This window comes from Rhea americana, unplaced genomic scaffold (genome assembly GCF_003343005.1).
Source record: "Rhea americana isolate MKP2758 unplaced genomic scaffold, rheAme1 scaffold_21, whole genome shotgun sequence".
In the NCBI taxonomy this organism is placed as follows: domain Eukaryota; kingdom Metazoa; phylum Chordata; class Aves; order Rheiformes; family Rheidae; genus Rhea; species Rhea americana.
The window spans coordinates 253,386-269,066 of NW_028186258.1; positions in this window are offsets into that span (position 1 = coordinate 253,386).

The window sequence follows — 15,681 nt, forward strand, 5'->3', positions numbered from 1 at the left end:
TTTTTTTTTTTTTTTTTTGTACTGCAAAGCCAGGTATGATGCTTGCTTTAGTTCGTGCACTCCTCACATCCGCTCTTCTTGCCCATGTAGCGCCAGTAATTATGAATGTGGACCACAGGCTGTGCTTCTGGACAAGTCTGCAGCAGCTTTCCCCTGCGTGATGGTTTTTCCCTTCACTAGTGTCAGCTTTGGTAATTTTCCTTAGCTGCTGGCTAACGCCTGGACATGCTGCGGCAGGGGAGGGTGGGAGCTGGGGCTGCTGGKCTGTGTCTTTGGCCAGGCAGGTGCTCTGCTGGTGTTAGCTTGAGAAATCATTTCTTGTTTGGGAGAAAGGAAGTAGGCCAAATTCCCATGCTGAGAAATAATTATTTAGCCCAAAAGAAGAGCTTTTCCAAGTCAAAGACCTGTTCATGAGACTGGTACAGTGAACGGCTTCCAGATGTTGAGAAGCCAYGGAGAAGTGGGCTTGACGGAGGGGGAGCGATAACACCAGATGCTCTGACGGAGCTCGGAAACGTCAGATGTGGTCTCCCCGTCTGGCTGCAGCTCCGCTTTCTCAAGCAGCAGAGCGCAGGGCAGGTAAGGGGCCTCCCAAGCTTGGAGATGCAGCTCGGTCCTGAGCTGCGCTCAGCTGTCTCCCTTTCTCTGCTAACATCCAAACGCCCGGAAAAGGCTGGGCCAAYATGCAGCGTCGCCCAGTAGCCACCATAGCCAGGATGCTCAGCAGTCAAGCGGGAGCCCTGTCCCTGGGGCTGAGCCTTCCCTGAGCCGACTCCGAGGGGAATTTGCCTAAGGATGCTGTGGCTGACTGAAAAGGCCTTGCACTAATGGCTTATTGAGTGGCCTCACTTTAACAAATGAGGGAAATGAAGACAAGTGAGAGTTCAATTAGCGAGCGGCGTGGGGCACTCTGCAGCGGCTGGTGGGAAGGCTGCGTTCGGTCCGGTTTGTCTTGCCACCCAAAAGGGAAGGGAATCCCTCCTGGGCAGCTTGGCTTTGGGGGTGGGCAGCTCATTTCCGCAACTGGTAGCAGGGCTTGCTCCGGAGAAGATGTCGTGCAGCCAGGCCAGGCTCGAGGAGGGTTTCAGGTCAGCCTGAATAGCCCGACCCAGGAAGCATCTCCCTTCAAAGAGGRTGACTGTAAATAATAAGAATAAAAGGGAGTATAAATAATTAAAGCTGCTCATAGTGAGTAGTTCCTGAAATGTCTACCTGATTTAAAAACTAATTACTTTGAGGGTAATCGTCACCAGAAGCRCATATATTTACCCACAATGCTGCTCTTTCCTCGCCTTCCTTTTGCTCGCCCGCTCTCCTGATTGCTATCCAAGGCATCAGTATTCAGACTTATCATTCATCCACAGCACACAATAAACTGTGTTGTACTCTTCCATCTCGCTGATTAATATCTTCATTGGAAATCTATTCAGGGATAAATAAATCCTCTCCTGATGCCAGCAGCAGGAGAAGCCCTGGATCTAAGGCACTGCTGGAGAGCAGCGCTTCTGCCTCTGATGGGGAAGGGAGCAAAGCTGCAAGTGGGCTTTGCCATCAAGGGCCAGTCCATCCTCATGAGGCTGCTTTGCTACCTGAAGGGCAAAATGCCTCRTTCTTGCAGCTTCTGAGACCAGTATTTAGTGCCCAAAGCTGTGAGTGACCTGCTGAGTCTGAGTAGGCTGCAGAACGAAGCTGCTAAAATAGCCGYGGTGATGTTCTCGGGCAGTTTGCTAGCACAGGCTCTGTGAGCAGTTCTGTGTCCCTGCCCATGGCTGCTTATTCACGGMTGGTTATTCAGCAGGACCAGGCCAGGAGAAGGAAATGGATGAAAATATCAGTATCAAACTTGTAGTCCATGTCTCCAAATATCTACACGCTAGGCCAGCGGGAAAAACAATGTGGTGCTTCCTGCTGTATGGTGACTACCTGCTAGCCGTGATTTGCTGATAGTTGGGGACTTCTGCTAGAGGGGAGACCAAAGATTTGCTGGAATGATAACAGTTATAAAATCCACTTATTTTTCCTGAAATTAGCAGTGAGGTGCATGATTTGAGGTAGAATTTTGTACACTTTTCTCCAGCTCAGTCTCTGACTTTGGGAGTAAACAACCATGCTTAGAGACTTTTCTGGCTCTGAACTCTTCCGCACCAACCATAGCTCTCATCAAAAAATGAACTCAGTGGTGTGGGGCCTGTTCTCATGGGAAACTCTGTTTGATGTGAAAACTGATCCACAGCAGGCATATGCAGAGTTGGATTTCTCAAGCTTTAATTACTGTGAAGCTGCTGTGCTGCAGTTGAAAGCCTGTTTTTTGATCATCTGCATTGTGGCTTCAGCAGAARTAGAGTCAGTCCATCTGTCTTTGTCCATACCATCCAGCTTGGATCAGCTCCATCGCACAGCACTTTAACCCCAGCCTGCTGGCTCCCTTTAAAAACCCAAGCAAAGACTTTGCTTGCCCACAGCAGATCAAAGATTGTGACTCTGCTACATTTTGGGTTGTATTTATCTAGCAGAGTTTGTACACGGTCCTCTACAAATTAATAAATGATTATCACCATCAGCCTGATTTAAGAGCAGCATTACACTGCATTGCTTCATTTAGGAAAACAGAATAATTTATTTCTAACTTATGGGATTCAGGAGAATTCCACCCACAAACCATAATATTTTCTCATTAACATTACCCAGCTAAGTTAAAACTGCAATTTCATAAGTTATACTGTCTTCCAAGGCACATTACAAGCTTCCCAGGGATTCCAAAAATTTACTGAAGCTTAAAGAGATATCTCATAGCAGGCAGTGATGTACCAAATTCCCTCTTCTTGATACTACTGAAACCATCTTTTCTATGCGTTTTCCATCCCAAACTGTTCCCGTGTGAAATGACTCCCCTGCGAGGATGGTGCTGAGAGCGAAGCCCCACACTGGACTGTGCAGCCCTTGCGATGATGGACTGAGGCTCGCGAAGCAGCTGCATGACACAAAGCCCTGCATGAGTTACAGCCAGCCTGGTGATAACATACCCAAACGCAGAGCCAGTGGCAGCTCTAGTGCTTTTCAGTCAGTGGGATTCTCAGCAGAAAAATTTGTAGTAGACTTGTGTATGTAATGCAAAGCAGGCTTAGCAGACCAATGTTGTACCAAATAAGAATAGTACGAGGTATTCCGTATCAAGGTTTAAAAAAAAATAGTTGGAGAATAGAAGAAATAGCCATTACGCAGCAGCTTCCCCCTCCACGTGCCCTTCTTGGTGCTCAGTCTGAGCCACCACGTGCCCATCCTTTGGTGAGCTTGGGGACAGCCAGGCAGGTCACTGCTGTGGGCTTCCATGCAGCCACTGCTGCTGTCCCTGTGCTACCCGTGCTTAATACAGAGATTTTTTACGAGGGGTTACGAAGGCCTGATGGTGGAGGATCCCACTGTTCCCAGGGTAAGATCCATCCTGGCACAGTGCCCTCAAACAGACCATAAAAACAAGCTGGTATTCAAGGCCAATATGCTTACTTCAACGCGCCAAGGCAGCAGATGCTGTCTCTCTCAGGCTGCGTTACAGCAATGCGGGGACGGGAAATGAATGTCACAGCGTCAGCATCAGGCAAGAAAGAAGCTGATTTGGAGACTAGGCTTTTGTGGTTCAACGCAAGCAGCTGAAAAGCTAAAATGGAGTTGAAAACGTGGCATTCTCCTCCCGTCGGCAGGCTCTGCTTGCCTTCTCCCTGGCTTGATGCTGGTATCTCCCACTTAAYTGAAGACAGGGTGGCAGCAAGCCTGAGGGGCGTCCAGTGGCACAGCCCTCACAACTGCCACCAGCTCTGCGTGTGCCCAGGTAGGCAGCAGAGCATGAAGGCCACAGCAGTACAGGTGCCTAGAGCAGCCCACAGCCAGCACAAGGGGATGGATGGCCCAGACTGGTGTCCTCATGCCCTTAAGCATCTGCTGGGTTGCTGGCCCTGGTTCTTGGCCTGACTTTACAGAGAGGGAGCAGTTGGTGCCACCAGGAGAAGCCGTGCATCTGTAGCCTTGAGCATACCATGCGTGTTCCAGGCTAAGCATTGCCTTCCCAGGGCTAGACCCTCATCGAACTTCTCCTCGGAGCCACATTGAGTCCTGGCTTGGTCTTGGAAGGGAATAAAAATAAGAATTGCTTTTAGGGGAAGGAGGCACACCATAGGAAAATTAATACCTTTTTGTCCATTRTCCTCCTCTCTGAGGTTTCTCTGAAAATCATAAAAACTGAAGTAATTTTGTTTCTGTTTTTTGATGCTGGAGCCACCCATAGAGGCAGTATGGGGCCATTACCTACAAGCTCCTTGTCACAAGGAGTCATTAGCTGAGTTTACCAGCTCCCTTTCTGACTAGTATTCAAACATCACTTCCTCCAAGCTCAAGAGCAGTACATCCCTGTGAGTAAGAAGTGCAGCATAAGGGGCAGGAGACCTGCATGGGTGAGCAAGGAGATCCTGGTCAAACTCAGACAGAAGAAGAAAATACACAGAATGTGAAAGAAGGGACAGGCTACTTGGGAGCATTATAGGAATGCAGTCAGAGTATGTAGGAATAACCCTAGGCACCAGTACAAGCTGGGGGCTGACCTTCTGGAGASYRGCTYTGCAGAGAAGGACCTGGGAGTCCTGTGGATGACAAATTGGCCAAGAGCCAGCAATGTGCCCTTGTGGCCAGCAAGGCCAATGGTCTCCTGGGGTGCATTAGGAAGACTGTTGCCAGCAGGTCGAGGGAGGTGATCCTGCCCCTCTACTCAGCCCTGGGGAGGCCTCATCTCGAGTACTGCGTCCAGTTCYGGGCTCCCCAGGACAAGAGAGACRTGGAGCTACTGGAGAGAGTCCAGCGTAGGGCTACGAGGATGATCAGAGGGCTGGAGCACCTGYCCTMWGAGGAACGGCTGCGAGAGCTGGGCCTCTTCAGCCTGGGGAAGAGAAGACTGAGGGGGGATCTKATCAATGTGTAYAAGTACCTGAAGGGAGGGTGTCAMRGGGWCAGGGACAAACTCTTTTCAGTTGTCCCATGYGACAGGACAAGAGGCAATGGGCAGAAATTGAACYACAGGAAGTTCTGCCTGAACATGAGGGGGAATTTCTTCACTGTGAGAGTGACGGAGCACTGGACCAGGTTGCCCAGAGAGGTTGTGGAGTCTCCTTCTCTGGAGATCTTCAAGGCTCGCCTGGATGCAACCCTGTCTAACATGCTCTAGGTGACTCTGCTGAGCAGGAAGGTTGGACTAGATGATCTCCAGAGGTCTCTTCCAACCTTACTGATTCTATGATTCTATGATTTAATCCATATACCATTTTTAAAATGTGTGGGTTTTTTTGTTTTTGTTTTTGTTTCATAAATCACACCTGAAGGTATGTCTAACAAAGTTTACAGACCTAGTTTTAAAACTAAAAATTGTAGCTTTTTAAGACCCATGTCCTGAAGTAGCTTTGCAGAGGACAATGACAGGGAAATAGAAAGACGTTCAGTCCTCTTGTGTACATCTACCCAGTTTTATATCACTGCCCTAGGCTTAAATTGATGGAGGAGCAGAGGGGAGCGATCTGAGAGCTAGCTTCAGGAAACCCCTTCCTGCCCTACTCCTCGCCTGCCACCATCCTCAGAAGCAAGTCAAGATTAAAATCATTTTCCTAAAGCAAAATTACACATTGGAGACTCCATGGTCCTCTCTGGAGGATCTGGGCATTCCTCTATAAATATCTGTCTCGCTATGTTTAATTTGCAGATGAAATTAAGCCTGTGAAGAAAGGGAAGTCTGCCTTTTCATGTGTGGGCTGTCCAGCGCTGCCTCGGATATCAAAGTGAAATGAGTTACAAAGCACTGRCTCTCCGGGATTATCTAAGAAACCTTGTAGGTCCCAAGTGACGGTGGTTATGGGATCAAAAGGTGTGGTACTTATGCAGAAAGCCAGAAAAAGCCAGTGTGAGTCTTAGATCAGCCTCAAACAGCCAAATCTCAGGTCAGTTTACAGAGTTCAGAGATTTCTAGGGAAACAAGGAGGTAGATGAGGCGCTAGGAGAGGTTGGGGTTTCATGTGGATTTTGGATTAAATATTAACTTGCTACAGTGAGTTACAAGGATAAACATTTTCATTAATCATGCATGTGCTCGTTATTATGGCGAGAACAGACTGGTAGTGTTTTGGCTGCATAAGCGTTTCCACGCTATGCTCCATTTTCAGCTCATAACTTTCTGAAATCCACTTCTTTTATTTTTTTGTCTCATTGGAAAACTTTTTCACTCAAATAATTTTATTGGTTTGGTTTCAAAAGCATCAGCTGAAAAGATTTAGTATGAGGATGAAGAGACTGGAGAAAGTGCACCTTCAACCACTTAAAAAAAGAAAAGAAGGATCCATCGATGTTTCCACGGCAGCTGGCAAGGTGGGAAGCTCATCGCCGTCAAGAAAAAGGCTCTCACAAGGGGATGCTATTTCATGAACCAGTGAAAACTCATGTGGGTGTATTAAGAATTGCATAATATGACAACTCGGGCACACTTGCTGAATTTTWGAATGGGGTTTGCTTGCAAGGTTCGCAAGGCACTTTTAGTTAAGCAGAATTGCAGGACTGGGCAGCAATGCCAGTTTATCTGCATAAATGAGAAGTAGCGCAAGACTGTGTAACAGGCCTGCATCATAGTTAGAGCCTGTAGACATTTTTACATTAAAAATACTTGGCTGATACAGACCTTTTCTATAATACATTTTATTAAAAATTCAGATTTTTTTCCCCCTTTCTCCCCGAGTTTCATTGAACTTTTCRATCATGGTAGATTTTTTTCAGTTTTCCTTCCTTTCAGTTTTAAGCTGCTCCTTTCAATTATTTTGTGCTTTCCTTCTTATTCTAGTAATTTTCTTTTTTAAGACTTGAATAGATGGAAGAAGGAAGACAGATTACAATTTATACTATAACAGAAAGTGGATGTATGGCAGAGAGTCTGATATGTACCATTAGTAATATTTAATAAGGAACAAAATTATTGAGAAAGCTGAGACGTCTGCAAATGACTTCTGAAACTCTTCAAAATGGAAAAAAGCTTATCTAGCAGAGGAACAAGCTCTCTGATGGATTAAGATACAAAGCATTTGAAAGGAGATTGAACTAACATCTCTTATGACCATCTTTCCCACTGTAGAGATTTATGGACACCAAATAGAGCTCCTTTCAAGCAATTCTTTACACTTGGGAGGATAACCTRAAGCTTGCTGGACCATACAAGACTTTTCTGGAGAGAAAGCACAAAAATAATATCTATGCTACAGCAAGGAGCCCAGGGACTCTTCATCCAACCACAGCACTGAAGAGCAGGTCCTCTGCGAGGCCCATGTGCAAGCCCACGCTGCTGCTGCTGCTCTGTTCCCAGTGTGAGGCTCAGCTGGGCAGCCAGAGACAGTTCTGGGTGCTCAACAGCAAGTACTAGTGTGCACCTAGCTCTTATAACATAAGGACTAARGAACAGGAGGTGGCCAGAGGAGCATTGGCATCGTTATTTCTCCACCTGGTGCAAAATGAGCAAAAGTGAAGAGCAACAGCTGCWGGTGCAGGTGCACTGAAAAATGCTCCTGAGGGCTTAAAAGCAGCAGCAGCAGCAGCAGCTGTTTGCTATCAGAGGTGATGTGGTTGAGAGCATGTTGGTTGAGGAGGCTGAGTATCCTGCTGGTAACTTCTAGCAGAGCTGAGGTTGCAGTTGGGAGCTGCCATGGATGAAGAAGTAGGCCTAGTGAGTTTTTATTTTGTTTTAAACATAAATGTAATTTTTCCCTGGTCGGGCCAGTGTTCTGCAAAGGCCCAGGGCTATGCAGGCAGCTTGCTGCATGTTTTGCATCTTGAGGAGGAATGAAACTGTTCTTTAGCATTTGGTTTTGATTATGCAGTGAGATTTTTGGAGGGAAGGGGAAAYAGGTATTTGTTTTAAATCTTGTTGAATATTCTTTATTTGCTACCTGAGATCAGATTAAGAGCTAACTAGAGTGTGGATTCAGAGCACCTCAGGGGTAAGAGACTTTGAGCATTGGCTGCAAAAGTACAGTTTAGATCTCTGCAGCTTTTCAGGGGCTGAGGTGTGCCAAAGCTGTGTGTCCCAAGTTTGCTAACAAYTTAAGTTTAGTCTTGGGGGGGAAATGGGTGATGGCTAGCTGTGGTGGTGCCTGCTAGCTGTGACAATGAAGCCGGTTCTTATACCAGGAAATGCAACCCTAAATCTGAGCACAAGATGAAAATGGAAAGATGTTAGAGATGGAGCTCTCTAAAATCTAATCTCCTACAGGGCTATGTAGGGAAATCCCCTAKGACAGTTGAAGGTACCACTCCCTAAAATACGTGCTTGGAGGGCTCTTTGATGCTGGTTTGCTCTGCTGCTGCTCCTACCTGGCATGTGTGTGATTTTGCTTGGGACAGAGGTGTACAGTTGCTTGGTAGTGCTCCCTGCAGCATTCCCGGCATAAGGTAGCCGCCACCACCTCCACCCCAGAGGGAAATACTGCTTTTCCTGCCAGTTGTTTAGAGTTAGAGCTCTGATAGCCTGGCAATATAGGAACGGTTATATATTTTGGAAGAGGGGCTCAATTTGAGTGGTTGCACTGAAATTAAACGTGCCCCACCGAAGCAAAGCTCACCTCGGCAGGGAGGGCAGGCAAGGATTTAGGGGGCTCTCGGGGGACCGGCTGGTGCAGTGCCCAGCCCCTGGGGGCCCTCGGGACAGTGGATTTATTACTTGCCATGCTTCTATTTCCAGTCAAAATAAAAACAYGACTGAGCTTAAAACACAAGCTCTGGAGTCGGTGATGCTAAATTCTCTCATGAGCTTCCACAAAGTGAGGCTTTGAACGTAAGAAAGTAAGGAACRGCTGCAGTTGTCTTCCTGTCTCCAGAGAGGTCTCTTCCTTCAGGTGAGGGCAGGAAAGATTGTTACTAAGTGGCTCTCTGGGAGGATGAAAACCTACCCGTCTCTCTGAATCCTTTGCTCACGATAAGTGATCAAAGCCCAGCCATTCGATTTCATAACCCTAGTAAGTGCTTAAAAAAAAAATCACTCCTTAAATATTATGGGGGAAGATATTCAGAGTCTCGGCTGCTTTGCGAGGGAAACAGTCTCTTCTGATTCAGCCTGTTCAAATCATCTTAACAGTTCTCAGTGAGGGGAAAAAAAAAAGAACTTCTGTATCCTCAAGGCAAGTATATTTGGGCAAAGCAATAAGAGAGACTTTAAGAGGTTTGGAGGTTACAGTGGGAAATAGCAGTTATTCCCAATAAGCAATGTTAAATGAAGTGCCGCTGACAGTAGCCTGAGGCAGGTTCAAGAGTTTCAAGATTTGCAACTAAGAGATTAACCAAAATAGATGTCTTATTATAGGCAAGTTTGTATCTAAATCATTTAAAGAGCCTTTAGATGCTGTAATGTTTTTCCTCCTAAGTGCTCACAGTGTATCTGCAGCTTCTTCTTGGCTTTCATGAACGRCTAACAAAAGGGACCTTGATCTAAGTGAGTTTAAGCCCCTTTCTGATGAAGGAGTAAGGACCTCAGTGGATCTGCAGATTCCTCTCTGAAGAGAGGCTGCTTTAGCAGTGCTCATACTTTCTGTGGTGATACTAGCCCAAACCCTCCCTCGATTTCTCGGTTGGTTGCAGCATTGCYAGTGGGTTAATGAGCACCCTGGAAAAGAGGTGGTGGCATGCTGGGATGTGCGCCCTGAGCCTGGCTGCAGCTGCAAGCGGGCAGCAGGGTGACTTACAGTTTCTGTGTCTGCTTTCTTGTTCKACACCAGACAGAATGGCAACAATAAAACCAGGACTTCAGTGGGAGTGAAAGCACATTGGGGGACTCTATAAGAATAGTAGCAATATGGACCTGAGTGGAACAATCCTGTCTTCTAAAGGCTACAGCATCCCTAGGAGAGAAAGAGCTGTTTGGAAATGTAAATGAGAATCTCTATCTCTAGTCAAAGTGAATACAAAGAACATTATATATACATGTGTGTGTGTGTGTGTATATATATATATATATATATATATGTATATATATATATATATTCCTCTGGGTTGCATCATCCATGCTAACCCTCAAATCTCATTACTATTATTGATTTCTTTTGATCTTCAGGGACTTCTTATGTAACCCTGTTATCCAGCAAACTCTGTTCTGTGGGACAGATAATGTGGGACTTTGCTTCCTCTATCTTTTTACTTCTATGGTGAACTGACATTTCAAGGGAATTTGATGTATGGCTGGCAATAAAGGTTTACTAAAACATGAATGATCTGTCCATCAGTATGGACACTCACTGGTGCTAAGCCTCGGCTACAGCTTGGAAGAATGTAAATTTTAAAGCCCAGCTACAGTGAGGAATCAACAGCAGCTAGCAAAGACTAATGTGAGTCGCACATCTAATAGTGCTTGGCCTTAAGAAAGGGAGTGTCTCACACTGACCACTTCTGAGAAAACTTAAGAAATTGTATGTAATAGAGAGAGAAATTCTATATGCTAAAAGAGAAAGAAGAGTAAAGATGTCTGTTTGCTTTGGCAATTCTATATYCCTGTGGAGGTGATCTGTACATCCAGAGCGACTGTAGAACTGGGGCCCTGGAAAAGGATGTGCTTTTCCTGTTGAGATGCTCAGGGTATCTTTYTGTTTGTGCCATGGATGCAGTGCAGCTGGACCAAAAGGTCTGTGAGGGAATGGTATGGAGTATGCTTAACAAAGGAGTACACCAGCAGAGCTGAAGCCAGAGAATTTACTGGAGATCCAAAGAGGTTTACAAGTATGAGGGTTCAGKTCTGCTGATTGGGGTCTAGCAGAGGCTGGGTGACATGGCCTGTCATAGGGAGTTACTGAAGCTCAGTCATCCACAGACTTTTTCTTTTTTTCCTTGCTTGTTTTTAACTTCTGAAGATGAATCACCTTTCTGTGTTAGTCAATAAACCTGACATTGCAAATTTTTCCTCCACATGTACAAGGAAAAATATCTAAGTGTCTTTGCAATGCTGTTAAAAAAAAAACAGGAAGAAATTCCCCCATTTAAGGAATTAGATCTTCATGGTGACCTGACAACAGTGTGGCTTCCCTGTTCAACAGGCATGTGAGATGTCATTTCAAAAGCAAGATAAAGCAAATGAAAGTTAAATTCCATCTTCTATTTTGTTTGCTGAATGAGTTGGCGGCAATAACTGGCTGCGTATCATCGAAGTGAGGTGGTAGAGTCGCCTTTCTTGCTAAGGCGGCAAGAAAGGACAGGACTTTGCATCCTGTCCAGCATTGCTGCTTTCTTTCAGTGTTGCCAATACACATCACAAATATCACTGAAGAATTACAGCACTTCTGTGAGCTGAGAAAGGTGTTGAGGGTGTTCTTTTTATAATAGGTAAAGTAATTGAATCACAGAGAGGTATTAGGATAGCATCAGCAGTCYGTTTTTCCTCTTAGCAAAATGGAGAAACATCGGATATTGTGAGTACTTGTCAGGGTTCTTCCACAGTATTTGTAATAAATACTTGGGCAACAGGTATGGACTATTATCCCATATGCTTGACTTAAATGTAATGGTCAATGCTGTGTAAAAGGGGAAGAAGCAGATAAAGGTGAAGTGTGTGAAGAGTGCTCTGCTTTTATGGGATTCAACACACTAGCCAGGTTGCTTCWGGCTTTCATTTCCTGCAGTGAAAGCACACGCTCCAAGAGTAACCGGCAACAGACAAAAATTAGCTTTCCTGGAGGCCATAATTGCTGCAGATMCATTACCAGGTGCTCCCTTTTCCTCTCATCGCTCAAGAGGACCTGCATGTTTGCCTTATGGATAGATCTGAGAACTGAAATGCTCTATGTAGCTGAAATTATCTAGTCCTTAAAGCCTCTGAGAAAAGCATGGGAGCCCGCCTTCCTCACCACATTGGAGTGCACAGGTCTGTACTGTGCAGTGGAATTGAYGTGAGGTGAATCTGAACTTAGATCAGGTCTAATTGCACCTGGCCCTGGGCAAGCTCTGTGTCATCCTCATTCTTCCTAGGTTTTCTCAGGAGTTTTGTGACTCTGACATTTTTCTTAAAGCCCCAATCTTCCAAGGTCTGGTGATCTAATAGCGTTCCTGAGTAAGCTCATCTAGTCCTTGGGTTGACTGAGTAATGTCAGAAGGTGAGCCCTAGGGTCTGCAAATACTGCAGAAAGCAAATACAAGGAGCCCAGGCTGGTTTTTAAACTGGTATTATAGATCAGTATTATAGTATCAAAATATCATGAAATACAGTGGTATGATCACGTATTTGGAGGTTCTGGCTTATTGTTTTGGAGTGTTTCAAATGGCAGGCAGAGCCTGGCACTGCTCTGCTGAGGCCTCTTCATTGCTGTGGGGAGGGTCTGTTGTTCACCTGTTGCGAACAACAGCTTTGATGCTTCTTGGGCAAGCAGGGCTGTGAGGGATCATCCTAGGCAAGCTAGTTACAGCAGGCTGTCTCCTACGGCCCTGCAAGGGTGTTTCAGATGTGGACCTTTCTGAGTGCTCATGCCTGAGCCTTTTGTGCCAAGCACTGCAATGATCTCAAGCAGGAGCTAYACATGTAAGACATTTGAGTGTGAGCAATGGCAGACGATTAGGGTGTGCAGAGCAATACACTGGATGTCTGGAAATATGCTGTCAATACTACAGCTAGCTTCCTTCAAAGAGTATCTTCAAAACATTTAGAATTTATGATATTATGACTTACTGAGAGAGGGGTAGCCTGGGGACTGTGACAGCTCATAGTGTCTCTGAAAAGTTTCATGAAGTTTGTGCCTCTCACTGGATTTTTGGCAAAAGATACCTTGGTTTAACATGGAAGTTTAGAAGCAGGAAGATCTTACAACCATAGCAGCTGTTTTGCAAGCCAGAAACTGAGAAGAGGGCAAGGCCTGTGGGTATTACACTTGGACAGTGGCAAATAGAGAAGGAAAACAGAACAAAAAAGTCTCCTATCTGTTTGAGCTGGTATCAGGAAGGAGATCTTAGGACCCAGAACACAAGTCAGGAGAGCTGAAGAGGTCTCAGTGGGAAAGGTGCTTCTGCAAAGGGAAACTTTGGAGGCAACATTAAGCCATGGAAAGAGCAAATGAGATGGTAGGGCTTTGAAAGGGCTGCAGGAGAGGTTAGAAATCAGAGAGGATGAGACCTTTGCATATCCTCATCCAGACTTGTAAAGGCATAAAAATCCCCAAAGCTTTAATGTCAATCTGGAACTAGGCATCTCAAGAGGATAGTTCAATCCTATTTATGGTAGGATAAATCATCCCCTGAAAGGGCCTGTTGTCTCAACTGACTGTGAAGGCAGCCCTGGGTAGCTAGTGCAGACCTTTACCTGCAGATGCCCACAGTAGAGTGGATAAACTCCTCTTGGGACCTGATCCTGCATAGAAAGCCCCAGAGAGAAGCTTGTCCAGCCTGGAGTGCTCCTTTGATTGTCACGGTGTCAAATACTTTTGAGGAAGATTCAAGAAACCTCCCTGCTGGGGAAGCTCTCACTAGCTAGAACACAGCAGGTTGTACAGTTTTCATTAGATGAGTATTCAAATAATTTAACAGTGGATGTTCTCATTCTTCATATAATGATGTAGCTGTTTTTGTGGCTCTAATGCTCTCATGACCTCAATATGTTCTGTGACTGAGTTTCTCAGGTTAATTATGCATTAAGTTTACATAAGGCTTTTCCTTTTTTAATCAGTTTTAAACCTGCTGCCTTCAGATATTCTGAATGCCCTGACACTCTGTGCTAGGAGGGGAGTCCACAGGAGCGCTGTATCCACCTTTCCACCTTCTCAGTTCTTTTGTACGCTAATATCATGTCTCCTTTGTTTGTGACCCTGCTGAATAAACAATTCAGAGCTTTCTGGCATTGTTTTGCCTTATGAGCGGTCCTCTGATGTGCCTCCTTCTGTAACATAAGGAGTATACTAAGTGATGTGACCAATGTGTATTGTGTAGCTCGTTTTCCTTCTGTCTGGGATGGAGAAGTGTGTAAGCTTGTTTAGGGGTTGCTTGGAGGTGGTTTTCTTAAGCAGATGCAAGCTGTCCTGTGTGGGGTGGGTGTGAGTGTATCAAGGGAAGTGGGAGGAAGGGCACCTTGCACTTAATAGTGCTTTTCTTTCTTTCGGAGATCCTTCTTTCTATATTTTTTTCTCCTTCTCTTTGCTTTTCACTGGACTTTTTCTATTTCTTTATAACCTCTTTTGAGGTGGACAAGCTGCGGCTTTCGCTTGCAGAAGTCTTAAGACCTTGAAAATAAGGGTTTTCTGTAAGATTGCATAGTAGGGAACTGGATAATGTCATTCTTTCTTCAAGGCAAGCTTCTATTGTTTGCAAAGTAACTTGGCAGGCTTGTGTATTTTGGATTTAGGCATCGCAGTGTATAAGCCAAAGCTAACACACATTAATTAGCAAGAGGCCTAGAATTGTTATGAGGGCAGTCMCTCACATAGGTTGGCGTTTTTATTCTAAATGCAAGTAATTAAAAAATAAAAAAGGAAAGAGTGTGTTGAAAAAGTCAATGTTTAAAAGATGTTATACAAATAACACCCCCYGGGTGAGAGTTAGAGAGGGAGTTGGGGAAAGAATAACAACTAGGTTGCTGGTGTAACGGCAGCTGTGATGCTTGGCTGCAGGGGGCTTATCCTCCAAGCAGGTGAAATGGAGTAAAGGAGAAGTGCGTGTGTGCGCGTGTTTCGAAGCAAGCACTGGGGAGTTGTCTTTGGAAAATTCCCAAAAGCTGGTGCTATGAGGCAGCGACGTGCTCAAGCCAACAGGGAAGTTAGGTCAGCGGAGCAGTGAGGAAAGGCCAGCTTGGGAGACTCCATGTTGAAGGGGATCCTATAAAACASCACCTTCCTGCGAGCTCAGTGGCTCCCAAATGAGGTCCTTCGCGTGGAGGCTTGCACGGAGGGGAAATGCTGAGCGAAGCATGCTCGTCTGCTGGGTAAGCGCAGCGTGGTGCTGCCGTGGGGCGCTGGGAGCCCGACKCCCAAAGCTGAGGTGGATCTGGGCTTTGCGCAGGGCTGTGTTTTGGGGATGGCCCATCCCCCCTGGCTGCCCCRTGTGCCAGCAGCTCCCTGGGGCCTGGAGCCAGGCAGCGAGGTGAGGTCTCAGCCAGGTTTGCGTGCAGGCCCCGAAACCTCTCCTCGGAGTGGGCRGGGGCGGTCGCGTGGTGGCAGTGTGACCTGCCCATCTCCTGCCGCAGGCTGGATGCGCTGAGCAGCCCTGGGCAGTGCTATCATTTACACGCTTTCAACTGTTTTTCTCCTTCTCCAAGACCCTGCTATGTGTCGTGATGGACAAATCCTTCCCTTCACTGGGAGGTTTACAGTGAAGGAGACRTTGGGTGGGAAGTGTAAGACAGCTGGCTCTAAATCTTTCTCTGCCGCTGCATCTCGCGCYGGCAGGTGAGTCGCACCAGCTGAGCCCGCGAGTTCCTCTTGGCTCCTTCTGGGGAGGAAAAACAGTAAGAGACAAATTTGCAGCTGCCTCTCCTCAGGTAACTTTYGCAGTGCAAAGACCCCCTGCCTCCCGCCCGCTTCACATGCAGCATCTTCTATTAATACCGCGTTCACCGCGCTTAATTCACGTTTCCGTAGCGGACAGTGGGGAAGGAGGCCCGCTCCGAGGTGGCCCAGATCCATCGTCCTCGCGGCGGATCTTGATTAGCCCCCGCAG